This window comes from Cetorhinus maximus, chromosome 4, assembly GCF_964194155.1.
Source record: "Cetorhinus maximus chromosome 4, sCetMax3.hap1.1, whole genome shotgun sequence".
NCBI classification, from domain to species: Eukaryota; Metazoa; Chordata; class Chondrichthyes; order Lamniformes; family Cetorhinidae; genus Cetorhinus; species Cetorhinus maximus.
Genome location: NC_135882.1, coordinates 86,974,865 through 86,990,408, shown reverse-complemented (window position 1 = coordinate 86,990,408; position 15,544 = coordinate 86,974,865).

Genomic DNA, 15,544 nt, shown 5'->3' with positions numbered 1-15,544 from the left:
ATGTTCTCCCTCTTCTTGTCATTGTCTGGGCATGTTCCCTCTCTTCTGGTCATTGTCTGTCCGCAACCTAACCCTCTTCCCATCAGTTCTCGGTCCACCAAGCAACTATTTTGTGTTATACTAAAAAACATTGTTCAATCTCTAAGACTACGTTTGGTATGATTTTGATAAAGAAAACCAGCACATAAATCATTTCAAAACTGTGGATCAAAGAAACAAACTACAAAAATATCAATGTCAAAATATCAATATCTGTAATAGCAAACACTGGGCAAATCCCATTCTGACAATTTCATTGCAATTTTGTTCCATCTCTGTATTGCAAAAGTCAGTGGTTAATTTACAGATGTTATTCTCTTCATTTATTGACAACTAAACCACACTAGCTGTTGCTTAATAACAATTTATAGGTTGCTGTTTCCAGGCTTATTAACACTTCCGTGCCCACAAAATTTTGTCCTCCAAAACAACTTTGCACTTGTATCACCCAAAATCTCTTGGGCATTGAAATCTAACCCAGATTTTTATTTTGCCACTGAACTAAGAATGATTTTTATGTGCCAATTTAGCTTGGATTTAATTAAGATTCAGTAGTCAACAGCACACTTTGGTTAATCTGGTTTGATAGTGAGGGTTGCCGGCATTTTAGGATTGCCCTCGTGTCTCCAGAAATTAAAGATTAATTTCTTGGGCCTGAATTCTTTGCTCGTTGGGCGTGCACGATCGACGGGCCTGGGAGCGGACTAGAAACAAGGCCCCTACTGTGTGATCGGCCCCCGGCCGCAATTTCACGCTGGCTGGCCAATTAACGGCCAGCCAGGGTGAACCACGCCCTGAGAAAGGTTCAGCACTGCTGGTGGGGGCGGGAAGAGGACGCCAATGTCACTCCGAGTGCTGGTGAGCGCTTCCAGTGAGCTGTCTGAGGCAGACAGCTGCCTCAGAGAGCTGCAGACCTCCACAGAATAAACAAAACAAAAAAAATGCTGCAAAACATGTCCATGCAGCACAATCAAGCACCTGAAAGCATACCTCATAAAAAAGCAGTACCCAGGTGTCTCTTTTTATTTTATTTCCCCATGGAGATTTCATCCCACCCTGGATCGAGGTTTGAGCAAAAATGTAAAGGCCACCTGGCCGATTGGCCCATCTGCCAACCATAAAAGTGGACGGGCCATGAAAAATCACTTTCAATTGCCTCCTTAATGGGCTTAATTGCCCGTTTAATTGTCAGTGGGCGCGCTTCCGACTGCTGCGCGTGCCCACCGAGCAAGATATCGCACAAGTGCGCAATGGCATCGGGACGCTCACCCGACGTCATCCCGCCTTATTTCGCAGCCAGATGGGTCAGGCATGCCCACCCGCAGGACGTAAAATTCTGGCCTTGTAAACTGCCACGAGCAGGGAGAAAAATCATATTCCATTTTCTTTGAACACTTTCATTTATAAGTTATAAAAATCTAGGAAAACAAGCTCTTTACTAGGGTGATTGAGGCAAGAGGTAATGGGATGAAACCTCCAAGAATACATCCAACCAGAGCTGGCATCTCTATTTGTGGTATGGTTTATTAGAAATCTTTGTATGTTAGACAGGCAATCAGTAGGCATGCTCTGGGATCACAGGAAACTGCCTAGAATAGGTCACCTGTAATTATTTTTTTAGTTTGTTTTGTTTTCCAGCATAATAATTTGCCACTTTGCAGACATAATTATTATAATGAATTAATAAGTTAAATAATTCCATTATGAGAATTAATGCTGTGCAAAATCAGTTCTTGTTGCCCTTATTATTAACTTCAACGGTTGTAGTGTTAATTATTTAACTTCTTTTCAAGCCTACAGCAACCAAATATTTACCATGACATTATCCTTGTGCTTTAATTAATTATATTTTGTTAAATTATGCTTCGCAAACAAAAGACGCATTACAACAAAATATCAGATAACATTATTTATTGAAAGCATTAATGAATTAAATAAAATATCTTAATCCTTTTTTTGTTTGGTATTTAAATGCTATAATTTCTGCAATTAATATATTTAAACAAATTTTAAATTAGTTTTGATATATACTGAGTATTCATTAATATGTAATATAATTTAACCTCCTGTAGTAACCAACATTGGTTTTTACAAAGCACATGAGAAGACACAATTAAGTCATTACTTGTTGAGTAGTTCGGAGGTTAAACAATAAACAATAACTGTTGCTAAAAATAAAAATAATTTCATGAGGCTGTTTGACTTTAAGATGAAGAATTTAATTCAAGAAGTATAATTTATAGACTTCTACTTATGAAACTGTTCATCATACTCCCAAATAACATCTGTTCAATCAAGTTGTACTGCAATATTTCTATCCTCGCATTAGTCACAGCATATTCATTAATCTGAAATAAAAACAGAAAATGCTGGAAAAACTTAGCAGGCCTGGCAGCATCTATGGAGAGAGAAACAGAGTTAATGTTTCAAGTTTGATTGACGGTTCTTCATTAATATGTTGTGTGCAGAAACAAATTTCACGGAGAAAGAGAAAAAATAACTTGTATTTATATTGCATCTTAAAAAATCCTCAGGATGTCCCAAAGCACCATATTCAATGAATCACTTATTGAAGGGTAGCTGCTGCCATTGTCATTCAGACGATGAACAGCCAATTTACACATAAACACCAACTGAGGTGCATGAACAGTTTTCTTTGTGGTATTGATTGAAGAAGGAATGTTGGCCTAGCACTAGAAGGACTGTTTGCTCTTCTTCAACCAAGGACTTGGGATCTTGGACATCCATCTGAATAAGCAGAAGATGCTTTTACTTACACCTATTATGAAACACAGCATCCCTGACATTACAGCACTCCCTCAGTCCTGCCCTAGGGTGTCAGACTCTGAGGGCTGGAATTTGGGTTCTGCCACATGCAGGAACAGAGATGAATGGAACCTGAAAATACCAGCACTGGCTGTTGTGCTGGTATCCTAATACCATTCCTGGTGTTCGCCAGGGCAGGGGAAGGATGGGAATGCGATCCTGCCAGATCCCACATTAAGGCCAATTATGGTCCATGGAGGGCTTATTAAGAGCACGTTAACAGTGGGTGTTGAAAGTTTCAAGAGGACACATGGACACGTGCGCTGTCTGGCGCAAACCAGGTAAAAGGAAGTGGATACAGGGTGGGAAGCCAGTCATGATCTCCCCAGGGAATTACCCTGGATGTAGGAATTCAGCAGTGCAGAGGGGACTTAGTCCTTGATAAACGGGTGCCCATGGCGCTGCGCAGGTGGCAGCAAAAATGGACAACAAGTGCTCAGGTAGTAAGTGGTCTTCACCTTCCTGGCATTGTGGGAGCAGAAGAGCAGGGGGAAGGCTGCCAAGGACAATAGGGCAAAGAGCTAGCCACAAAGAAGGCAACAGCTGGCAGTGGGGCACAAGTCTCAGATTTTGGATGCAGTGGCAATAAGGGGGAGCACCCTCCACAGAAGGGTGGAACCACAGGCAACAGGAGGGCAAGGGAGAGCACTGAGAGGCAATAAGAAAACAGAGGTCATACCCTCCACATTGGATGTACCAGCAAAGAAGGAACTACCTGGAGGTGAGCAAGGTCCATTGTCACATGAGACTGCGGCTCTTCAGGCAGATGATCACAATCGCCAATGACCTCATACCTCACAGTACTGGTCGCCATGCTCTGCCACTCTCCTCATGCTCTTTTATCCTGTCCCTCCGCTCTCCAGACCTTGAATTTCTTTGGTCCTGTCAGACCTTGAACTTCTTTGCATCTGGCTCCTTCAAAGGATCAGCTGCAGATTTGTTGGCATCTCACAAACAGCTGCACACCACTGCATCTCACACATCACTGATGCTACAGATGGACAGTACATTTGGTTTACAACAGATGAGGCCTCACAGGCACCGAGTGCAATGGGATTTTCTGTCATCAATGGGTTCCCCCAGGTATAGGCATTATCAATTGCACCAATGTGGTCATCAAGGCATCCAATGACCGGCCAGTGAGATTCATCAACAGGGAGGGCTTCTACTCCCTCAAATTTCAGCTGGTCTGTGATCACTTTCCTGGCAGCTGCCATGACTCCTTCATCCTCTGTCAGCCCAGGCTGCCACAGATCTTCACCCCTTTCCTCAAAGTCTATGGATGGATCCGACGGGACAAGCGACAGTCCTCATCCCAATAAGAGAGTCCCAGACAGAGGCACAAAGGCAACACAATCAATGCCACCTGTTCGCTAGGACAACCATTGAGCAAGCAGTTGGGCTTTTAAAAATGTAATTCCAGTGCCTAGACTTGTAAGCATCCTCCCAATAAACTCCTGAAAAGGTCTCACTCACTGTGGTATGAGCATAAGAAATAGGAGCAAGAGTAGACCATAAGGCCCAGCGAGCCTGCTCCGCCATTCAATATGATCATGGCTGACCTTGGGCTTAAGTCCACTTTCCTGCCCCGCTCCCCATATCCCTTGATTTCCTGAGAGGCCAAAAATCTGTCTATCCCGGCCTTAGATATATTCAACCATGATGCATCCACAACCCTCTAGAGTAAAGTTCCAAAGATTCACAACCCTTCGAGTGAAGAAGTTTCTCCTCATCCCAGTCGTAAATGATCAGCCCCTTATCCTGAAACTGTGCCTCTTACTCTAGATTTTCCATCCAGGGGGAACAATGATTCAGTATCTACCCTGTCAAGCTCCTTCATACTCTTGAATGTTTCAATGAGATTACCTCTCATTCCTCTAAACTTGAAAGAGTATAGACCCCTTGCGATAGAGATCAACATGTCACTTGCTTTCCCAATTGCTTGCTGTACCCACATGCTAACTTTTTATGTTCCTTGTACAAGTACACTCAAGTCTCTCCAAACATCAATATTTGCAACTCCACGTCTTTTAAAAAATATTCTGCTTTTCTATTCTTATGACCAAAGTGAATAACCTTACACTTCCCCATACTATACTTACCCTCTGATACAGTATTGCCATTAAAATCTCTTTCCTTTTATATCCCATTTAGCTTGTCGTTACCCACATCAATATACTTAACTATTGCCTCAATCTTTACCTTTGTATTTCTAAATCTCCTTTCACCTGAAACCTCCTCCCCCTCTCATGGTTTCAAGCCATTTTTCCCCACTCTGCCCATATTTGCTGCTGCAATCTGCTTGTGCTCTCTGTCCCATCCTGTCACATTCTGGTTACCATCACCCATATCGCTCTCTTGCACTATTACCTTGTCCTATCTCTTTATCTTTACAGATCTCCCCTCACCTGAACATCTCCCCTCCACTTTTGAGTTTAAAACCCTCTCAAAAGCCCTGGTTATATGACTCGCCAAGGCACCAGTACCAAAGCGGTTGAGGTAAAGTCCATCCCAACAGTACAGCTCCCTCTTTCCCCCATACAGCTGCCAGTGCCCCATGAATCAAAACCTATTTCTCCCACACCAATTTTTCAGCCATGCATTCAACTCTCTGATCTTATTTAGCCTAAGTCAATTTGCTTCTGGCTCAGGTAGTAATTCAGAGATTTAGGGCCTAATTGCTCAGGCTCCCTCAGCCGAAACCTTTGCTTAGCACTACCTATGTCTTTGGCAACCGTGTGGACCACAACAATTGAATTCCTCCCTTCCCACTCCTCCAGCCCCAAGGAGAGGTTGTTAACCCTGGCACTAAGCAGGAAAACCAGCCTTTGGGACTCATGCTCTCAGCTGCAGAGAATGTTACCCATTCTCCAAACTACACTGTGCCCAGTTACAACTACATTCCTTTTTGCACCCCGCACTTGAATAGTTCCCTGCACCATGGTACTGTGGTCAGTTTGATCATCCACCCTACAGATCCTGCTCCCATCCACACAAGCTGCAAGATTCTCAAACCTGTTGGACAATTAGAGGGGCTAATACTCCTCCGTTGCTACCTTCTGGGTCCCAATACCAGTCTCACTCAGAGCCACATCCTCGTGTCCCTGACCATGAGCCAAACAAGAAGGGGGTGTGACTGCCTCCTTGTGTAAAGTGTCCAGGTAACTTTCCCCCTCCCTGATGCATCACAGTGTCCAAAGCTCACAATCCAGGTCATCAACTCTGAGCTGAGATTCCTCAAGCTGCAGATAATTACTGAAGATGTGGTTGCCATGGATAACACTGGTGTCCACCAGAAACCCCATACTGCAGCTGCAACACATCACCTGTCCTACCATATTTTTTATTTAACTAATTAGGTTGCAAGTTTAGAAATATTACTCAACAATTATTTGTAGTTATGTTAAGTAGCTTAACTAGTTCAACTATACATTTAATACAATACCTATATCTCCCCATAACAGATAAACATACTGCTGAGTAAATTAATGCCTCCATATCTGCTCTGTTCTTCCATACGCTTCCTGTTATAGTCACCTGATTGAAATTTTTAATTTCTCAGCTGAGAGTTTAGAGAGAGGAGGAAAAATACTAACCAACTAATCACTTAGCTACTTGGGTGGAATCATCCCAGGTTTGCACTAAGTGCAGGAGAGGGTGTGAAAAAAGACATTTTACCTGCCGGCCGCAATGGCGGGTTTTTGCACCATATTGCCCCCTTCCCGGCACGTCCCACTTCTTTAATAATGCATTCATGGGAAACACGCCAGATTGCTGGCAGGTGGGCTTGGATTTGCCTGCCACACCGTGACTGTAGTGCTTCCTCGCCGGAGCGCCATATTGAAAGCGCACCAGAGTGCAGCCGACTTCATGTCTTCAGACCAGACGGCTCCAGGTGACAGGCGCCCCAAAAGCCAGGAAGGCGGCAGCCCCCAAATTTAATGACACCTCTCTGGGGTGGCTGATGGACACAGTGGAAGGCTGCCGTGATGTCCTCTATCCTCACCCTTGCCACCAGAGGTCCACCAGGGTCACCAATCCGGCATGGGAGGCGGTGGCAGCAGCAGTCAGCACCACCAGAGCACAGAGGAGGTCAGCTATCCAGTGCAGGAAGAGGATGAATGCTCTCATCCGTTTCGCCAGGTTAATCAACCACCTCATCACTCTCAACTCACACACTCACAAACCCATCACACATCCATAGGGATCTCACACGTCAAGGGACAAAACCACTAACTCTCACACACACCTTGATATCTCCATCCAGCTCAGATCCTCTGGAAATCACGTCCTCATCCCGTCCTTGTCTCCACTCACCACACAAACATTCCACGCAGTACCATGTAGCTGCTCACACTCTCTCCATCTGTTTTCATGCAGGAGAAGCTGTCTCACAAAAGCAGTGAGGGGTCCCAGACCAGAGGTGGAGTGGCCCACATTAGGCCCCTTACTCACTTTGAGGATCGTATCAATCCGCTGACTGGTAAGGATGTGGACCGTGCCTGTGGTGAGCACACCCACATGAGGATCCTGCTCCATGTCATCCCTCTCTAAACACAACTGTGAGTGCTCTCTCTCCTGCTTTTGACTGCTGCCATGCACTAATTATCTCCACTTTATCTCAGAGGGAGCTCTGCAAGTGACTGACACCCTCAGCCAGACAGTCCATCAGCACCATTGAGGTTCTCACCTTCACCAAGAGAACAACTCCTCCATTGAAGAGCCGGAAATAAGCAGCCTGGAAGACCCATCACAGCACTTACCCACACCCTCCACCAGTGCAACCTAGAACTAGAGCAGGCTTGGGTTCACAATCTGGTGGTCACCGCTTGGACACTTGCCTGCGGCAGGAGGAGGCAGGTTCAGCCAAGCTCCCGCACTCGGAGGACTGCTGGGGAAGCAGCATCTATTAGGTCTGAGTCAGATGATGAGCCTCAGGATTCGGCCTTCTAACTCACCGTGGAGAGTCAGCAGGAGGCTGGGGAATATCATACAGAGCTGTTGGAAACTCTCAACAGAGTGACACGTGAGTGGGAGGAATGTATCCTCCTGCTCTCTGATGAAGTAGTGTCCACATGTACGTGTATGGAGGTCTCCATGTGGAGGATGGCAGACCCCATGGAGACCCTGGTACAGCAGAAAGCAGAGATGCGCACAGACTTGCACTTCATTGCAGTGGCCATGGGTGAGTTCCTGCAATGGCAACATGAGAGGGAAACGGGGCAGCTCGACATCCCTCCAGGTGCTCCTTCCCCTCAAGGAGTCAGGCTGGAGCCCTCGAGCACCTGCAGGGAAGAGGGGCAGCAGTTGGAAACTCATGAGTTGTCCATTCAGGAATCTCAGAGGCTGTCTGCTCCTTCCGGGTCCTCTGCCTGTGACCCCCTTAATATCCTCCTCTCACCGCAGAGGGAGCAGCTGGCCCACAGGAGGACAGCCAAAGCAAGTCGGGCCCTCAGGGCCTCAGCTCTCCAGAGGATGCACGCTGAAGCCATCAGAGGCGACAGGGCCAACTATTACACAGGCTGCCTCCACCCCTGCTGTGGATGTCAGGGCAGCACCAAGGAGAAGTAGTAGGCCTAGGAAAGTTCCGAAATTCTGATCACAAGTGGTTGTCACTTTATAATCTGAAAATATATTTACTTTCATTGAATAATGTGTAATGTTATCTTTCAGCTTCATTGACAGGCTTCACGAGTTGTCCCCCTGCATCCCCCCCACCATCCCCCTCCTCACCTGCCACCAGCAATTCAGCTGCGCGCAGCCAGCCCACAAGTGATCCTGGAGGGAGAAGTGTGTGTGTGACAGAGCCTTTTGGAGCCTTGTGCAAGCACTTTCCCACGCATGCAGAGCCTTCATCCATCACACTCATCTCTCTGTTCTGAGCATTTCCAATGTGCCTGCTGGGGTTCCTTTTTAGTTGTCCATCTGAGCCAACCTGCATCTCCGCCCACCCACTGATCACACTCCCATGCAGCACCTGTGCCCGTCCAACACGAGGCTCCACTCACTTTTGATTTGACAAACATGGCCATGGTAAATTCTTAATTAGCTTCCCCGTCCTTACCCTCCTCCAGTCACTCATGTCCTTTCCCCCATCACTGTTGACCCCCCTGGCTTCACCTTCCACCTCTCCACTGTCACTTACCAACCTGAACCTTTGTCATTCCAAGATGTTCAAGTGAACATGCATATTCCCTACCTCCCGGAGATACTCAGTCCGTCCATATTGACTTCCCTGACCTCCTCCTTCCCACCCCCCGGACCGTGTCTGCCTCCGAGTCCCCACCAATCACCCTCATCGCTCCTTCTACCATTATGGTAGCACCCCCACCCTCCCACCCTACCGGCTCCCTCTGCCCCCTCTCGCACTCAATATTCCGTCCTACCAGCCCACCCTCAGTTCGCTCCCCAGGAGGCAGTCATTGACTCCATAGACCCCTCCTCACCTGGATCCCCCCTTGCTCCCTCCTCCACCTTTACTCTCTCCTCCCCGGAAACATCTTCCTCTCTCTCCGAACTCCCTCCTCCCCCCGGACACCTTCCTTTCTCTGAACTCCCTCCTCCCCCTGAACATATTCCTCTATCCGAATTCCCTCCCTTACACCTTCCTCCCCTTTTCACCTATCCCCCCCACTTGCAGCATTCTCCCCTGTTACATCCTCTGTCCCCTGTACTCCCTCCCCCCAGCGGCACCTTCAACCACCTTCCCATCCTCACCCCTGCCAACATCTTCATCTCCCCACTCCCAACCTCACCTCCCTCCCCACCATACACCTCCCTCTCTCACGCACACCGAGACCTTCCTCTCTCTCCGCTTAGCCGATCATCCATAGCAGCCCATGGCCAAGACCGTGATGTTCTGAAGAAAACCCGAAGCATCAGTGGAGACCTCCCACATTCCGTGAGCTGCTTCGTGGCAGAGCCTTGTGCATGAGGATCCACCCAGCATGAAATGCACATGTCCTCCAGCGTCCAGTAGCTGTAGGGCTCCAGCATCTTCTGCTACTCAGATGTCTGCAATCTGAACAAGGCCCTAAAGGCAAGTCCCGACTTTTGCACATCATGCTTGTCCAGACATGTTCTGGGCTGGCATATTTTCCCACCAGTATAACGGTAAATGGAGCGAGAGGGCCAATTCCGGTCGGGCCTTACTTTGCATCCCATTAGCAGGATGCAACTCGTGTTCACGCCGGCCTCCAACAGGATTCGTGTTCCGCCATGGCTGACACCATCGGATGATCTGGGTGTGATTTCACACCGGTGTGAAACCAATTTCTTCCCCTCCCACTGAGTTCATCCACCCCGCCCACCCGCCACGATACCCACTGCCAACGGGACCGGACAATTCCACAGTTTCTCTCTGGCATCACATTAGGATGTGGCCTCTGAACCCACACACCTCCCGCTGGTCTTGCTCTGTTTTCGCTCTCGCTGCTTTTGCCGCTGTTTTATGCTCACCGCTGATCTCACCCTGTACTGGCTCTCATTGCTGCTGCTACTTCCTTATATCCCCTGCTGGCCTCGCACTGTTCTGGTGGTCGGCTATGCTCTCTTTAACACTGGCCTCCAGAGAGAACTAGAGGTTGAGGCCCTGGGACCAGAAAACTGAATGGAGGAAGCAGGAGGTGGGAGATGAGGAGGAAATCAATGCAAAGAGGGTCAATGCAGAACACTGATGTGCCCTGGATGCAGAGGGAGGTGGCCAGCACGAGGTGGAACGCCAAGGTCTCGTCACAATGCCTTGAAGGTCAGGGGTTATTTGATTCAGTAACGTTTCAACTGAGGCCCTCTGATGAGGGATGAAAAGCATGATAGGAAAATCAGTCTGAGGTTCCTGGGGTAACACATCCATTGAAGGCGCAGCCTAAAACACCTAAACTCTTACCGCCAATGAAGGATGAATTCTGCCCGTAGGCTTTGCCGTCACTGTGGTGGACTAACCCCTGGTTTCTTTCACTATCTCATACCACTTGTCATGCCAGCAATAAAAGGAATTTCAGATGTGTGACTTAAAGTGAAAGAGTGTACAGAGACAATAGGAAAACATATCAGTATCCCACTCAGTGCTCCATGTAACATGGTGGCCTCCACACGGTTCTCCCCTTGTGGCCTTGGAGGAGGTGGAGGCAGCCTGCTTACTTGTCCCTGCCCCTGGCTCGGACCTGTGTGGCAGTCATCCTCATTGTGGAAGTTCCTGGGGGGGCATCTCCAAGTAACATTCGCACCACACAAATAACAGACAAAGACCATCACCAACAAGAGATTGTTGGAGATGGTCATTACCTGGCACTTACATGCTATGAATGTTACCTGCCACTCATCAGCCCAAGTCTGGATGTTGCTGCATATGAACATGGACTGCTTCAGTATCTGAGAAGTTGCGAATTGTACTAAACATTGTGTAATCATTAATGAACGTCCCCACTTCTGACTGATGGAGGGGAGACCATTGATGAAGTAGCTGAAGATGGTTGGACCGAGAACACTACCCTGATGAATTCCTGCAGTGATGTCCTGGGACTAAGATGATTGACCCCAACAGTCACAACCATCTTCCTTTGTGCTAGGTATGACTCTGACCAACAGAGAGTTTTCCCCTTGATTCCCATTGACTTCAGTGTTGCTAGGGCTTCTTGATGCCACATTCAAATGCTTGATGTCAAGAGCAGCCACTCTCACCTCACCTCTTGATTTCAAGGCTGCAATGAGGTCAGGAGCTGAGTGGCCCTGGCTGAACCCAGACTCAGCATCGATGAGCAGGTTAAGTGCCATTTGATAGTGCTGTCAGTGGCCCCTTCCATCACATTGCTGATAGTCAAAAGTAGGCTGATGGGGTGGTAATTGACTGGATTGGAATTGTCCTGTTTTTTGTGGATAAAACACACCTACATTTTGGGTAGAAGCCAGTGTTACAGCTGTACTGGAACAGCTTGGCAAGGGGTGTGGCTAGATCTGGAGCACAAATCCTCACTACGCCTGCTGGGAATTTGCCAGGGCCCATGCCTTTTCTATATCCAGTGCCTTCAGCCATTTCTTGATATCATGTGGGGACCATCCACTCAGCATTTCAGTCTGAAGATGCTTGCAAATGCTTCAGCCTTGTCTTTTGCCCTGATGTGCTCGGCTCCCCCATCATTGAGGGTGGGGGCATTTGTGCAGCCTCCTCCTCCTGTTAGTTGTTTAACCATCCACAACCATTCATGCTGGATGTGGCAGGGCTGTAGAGATTAGATCTAATCCATTGGTTGTGGGATTGCTTAGCTCCGTCTATCGTAAGTTACTTCGGCAATTTAGCAACCGTGCCGTCAGTTCCTTCATCCAAGTCATTTATATAAATTGTAAAAAGTTGAGGTCCCAGCACTGTTCCCTATGGCACACCACTTGTTACATCTTGCCAACCAGAAAAAGCCCATTTATGCCTACTCTTGGTTTCTTGTTAGCTAACCAATTTTCTATCCATGCCAATATGTTACCCCACTACTCCATGAGCTTTTACTTTCTGCAATAACCATTGATGTAGTACCTTTTCAAATGCCTTCTAGAAGTCTAAGTACAGTACATACACTGGTTCCGCTTTATCCACAGCACATGTTACTTCCTCAAAGAATGGCAATAAATTGGTTAAACATAATTTCCCTTTCACAAAACCATGTTGACTCTGCCTGACTACCTTGAACTCTGCTGTTACATCTGTAGTAATAGCTTCTAACATCTTCCTTATGACAGATGTTAAGCAAACTGGCCTGTAATTCCTTGCTTTCTGTTTCCCTCCCTTTTTGAATAAAGGAGTTAAATTTACATCCACTATCTCACCCGCCACTTCCTTAAGACCCTAGGATGAAATCAATCAGGACCCGGGGGCTTGTCAGCCCGCAGCTCCAACAATTTACTAAGTACCACTTCCCCCTTGGTGACTGTAATTGACTGGATTGGTCCCTTCCATTTCCTGATCTACAACTATTTCTGGGATGTTACTTTTATCCTCTATAGTGAAGATAGATGCAAAATTCCTCTGTTCAATTCCCCTGCCATCTCTTTATTTTCCATTCATAATTCCCCAGGCTCACTTTCTATGAGGTGAATGCTCACTTTGTTAACTCTTTTCTTCTTTAAATATCTATAGGAACTCTTACTATATGTTTTTATATTTCTTGCTAGCTTTCTCTTGTACTCTAATTTTTCATTCTTTATCAATCTTTTAGTCATTCTTTGCTGTTTTTTATATTCTGTCCAATCTTCTGACATGCCACCTATCTTTGCACAATTATATGCTTTTCTTTAAGTTTGATACTATCTTTAACTTTTTTAGTTAACCACCGATGGTGGGTCCTCCTGTTGGAATTTTACTTTCTCATTGGAATTTATCTATTCTGTATATTCTGAAATATCCCCTTAAATGTCTGCCACTGCATCTCTATTGACCTAGCCCTTAACTTAATTTGCCAGTTCACTTTTGCTTGTTCTGCTTTCATGCCCTCACAGTTGCCCTTATTTAAGTTGAAAATACTTATCTTGGACCCACTCGTCTCTCCCTCAAACTGAATGTAAAATTCAATCATATTATGATCACTGCTACCTAGGGGTTTATTCACTATGAGGTCATTAATTAATCCACTCTCATTGCACAATATCAGGTCTAATAAAGCCTGTTCTCTTGTTGGCTCCAGAATGTGCTGTTCTAAGAAACTCTCCCAAAACATTTCATGAACTCTTCATCTATGCTACCTTTGCTCATCTGATTTTTCCAGTCAATAGTAGATAAAAGTCTGCCATGATTATCACCGTACCTTTCTGACAAGCTCCCACTATTTCTTCATTTATACTGCATCCTACTATGTAGTTACTGTTAGGGGGCCTGTACACCACCACACAAGTGATTTCTTGCCTTTATCAGTCCTCATCTCTACCCAAACTGCTTCTACATCCTAGTTACCTGAATGTGGGTCATCCCTCCCCATTGTGCTAATACCATCATTAATTAACAAAGCCATCCCTCCACATTTTTCTAGCTTCCTGTCTTTCCTAAATGTCATGTACTCGTCAATATTCAGGTCCCAATCTATGTCATCCTGCAACCATGTCTCAGTAATGGCTATCAGATTGTACTTATTTATTTCTATTTGTGTTATCAGTTCATCTGCTTGTTTTGCATGCTACGTGCATTCAGATACAGAGACTTGTGTTTTGACTTTTAATTATTTTTGTAATCCCTAGTCTTATCTGTTGATTTGCTCTTAGATTTGTACTCTCTATCCTTTCCTGTTACAGTCTGTTTATCATTTCCCATATTAATACCCTTCTCACTTGCCTTGTCACTACTCTTTGATTTAGCACATCTTCCCAAATTTGATTCCTTGCCCCCACTATTTAGTTCAAAGCCCTCTCTACCACCCTAGTTATAAGACTCACCAGAACACTGGTTCCATCATGGTTCATGTGAAGACCATCCCAACGGTGCAGATCCCGCTTTCCCCAGTACTGACACCAGTACCCCAGGAATCAAAGACAGTGTTTTTTATATTCTGTCCAATCTTCAGACCTGCCGCCCATCTTTACGCAATTATATGCCCGAGGAAGTGACAGCCAAGGTCTCTGACACTTGGAGGACTGCTGGAGGCCAGGCCTTTTCTCAGCCCCATATAGATGACAAGCCCCTGGACTCAGCCATAAGAGACATGTTAGAGGTACAGAGACAGGCAGGGGAACATCAGGCAGAGTTGCCAGAGACCATGCACAGACTGGACCAAAGGCTGGAGGAGTCTGTCTACTTCTGCCTGCAGTGGTAGCTCCAGCATGCGAGTGCTTGGCTGCCTCCATGGAAAGGATGACGGCTGCCTTGGAGACCCAAGTCCAGCAGAACACACAGTGGCTGCTGGATGTGCTCTCGGACCTGCTCTCCATCGCTCTAGACATGAGTGCAGTGCAGAGGTCATTAGGCATGAGGGGTAACAAGGCACCTTGTCCTTCCTCCTGATGCACCTTCTCCTCAAGGAGTCAGGGAGGTGCCATCGGGCACCCACAGGGAGGAGCAGCACAAGCCAGACACCCTTGGGACTTCATCCGAGGACACTCCAATAGACACTCCACCTCCCCTTTGCCAGTGACCCCATCACCTCCAACCCATCAGGCCGAGGAGGGTGCACCTGCACCTGAGCAGTAGACCCTTAGTAGGCAGTGGCCCTCTAGTCCTCAGGCCACTAGAAGTCAAATCTAACTTGCCTCCTTACTTGCAGTCTTCACCTGCATGTTAGCCCGCCAAAGTCATCGCAGTCAACAGGACATAGCAGTCAGGAGACTGCCTTAACTTCAGCTGTGCATGTCAGGGCTGCACCTAGACATAGCAGTAGGCTACAAAAGATTAAGTGCAGGAGGCACACTGGTGGCACAGTGGAAAACAATTGTATATAGTTTTGGCACTTGTAAATTGTTGTTCACTTGTACTGTTTGGAAGTTTCCCGGATTCCACCTTGCTGCTAGTTGCTTCAATGGTAGTGTGCATTTAAGGATGTGAAATTTGAGCCCCCATCAGAGTCCAATAATGAACTCCTATAGATTCAGTTCTCTCATATTATCAACATAGTGATTACTCAATAATCCCACATGTGCATGATTAAGCATTGGCCATCATTTGTGAGTGTGCTGCCTGACCACACATCATACAAGACATTACTTGCAGCTC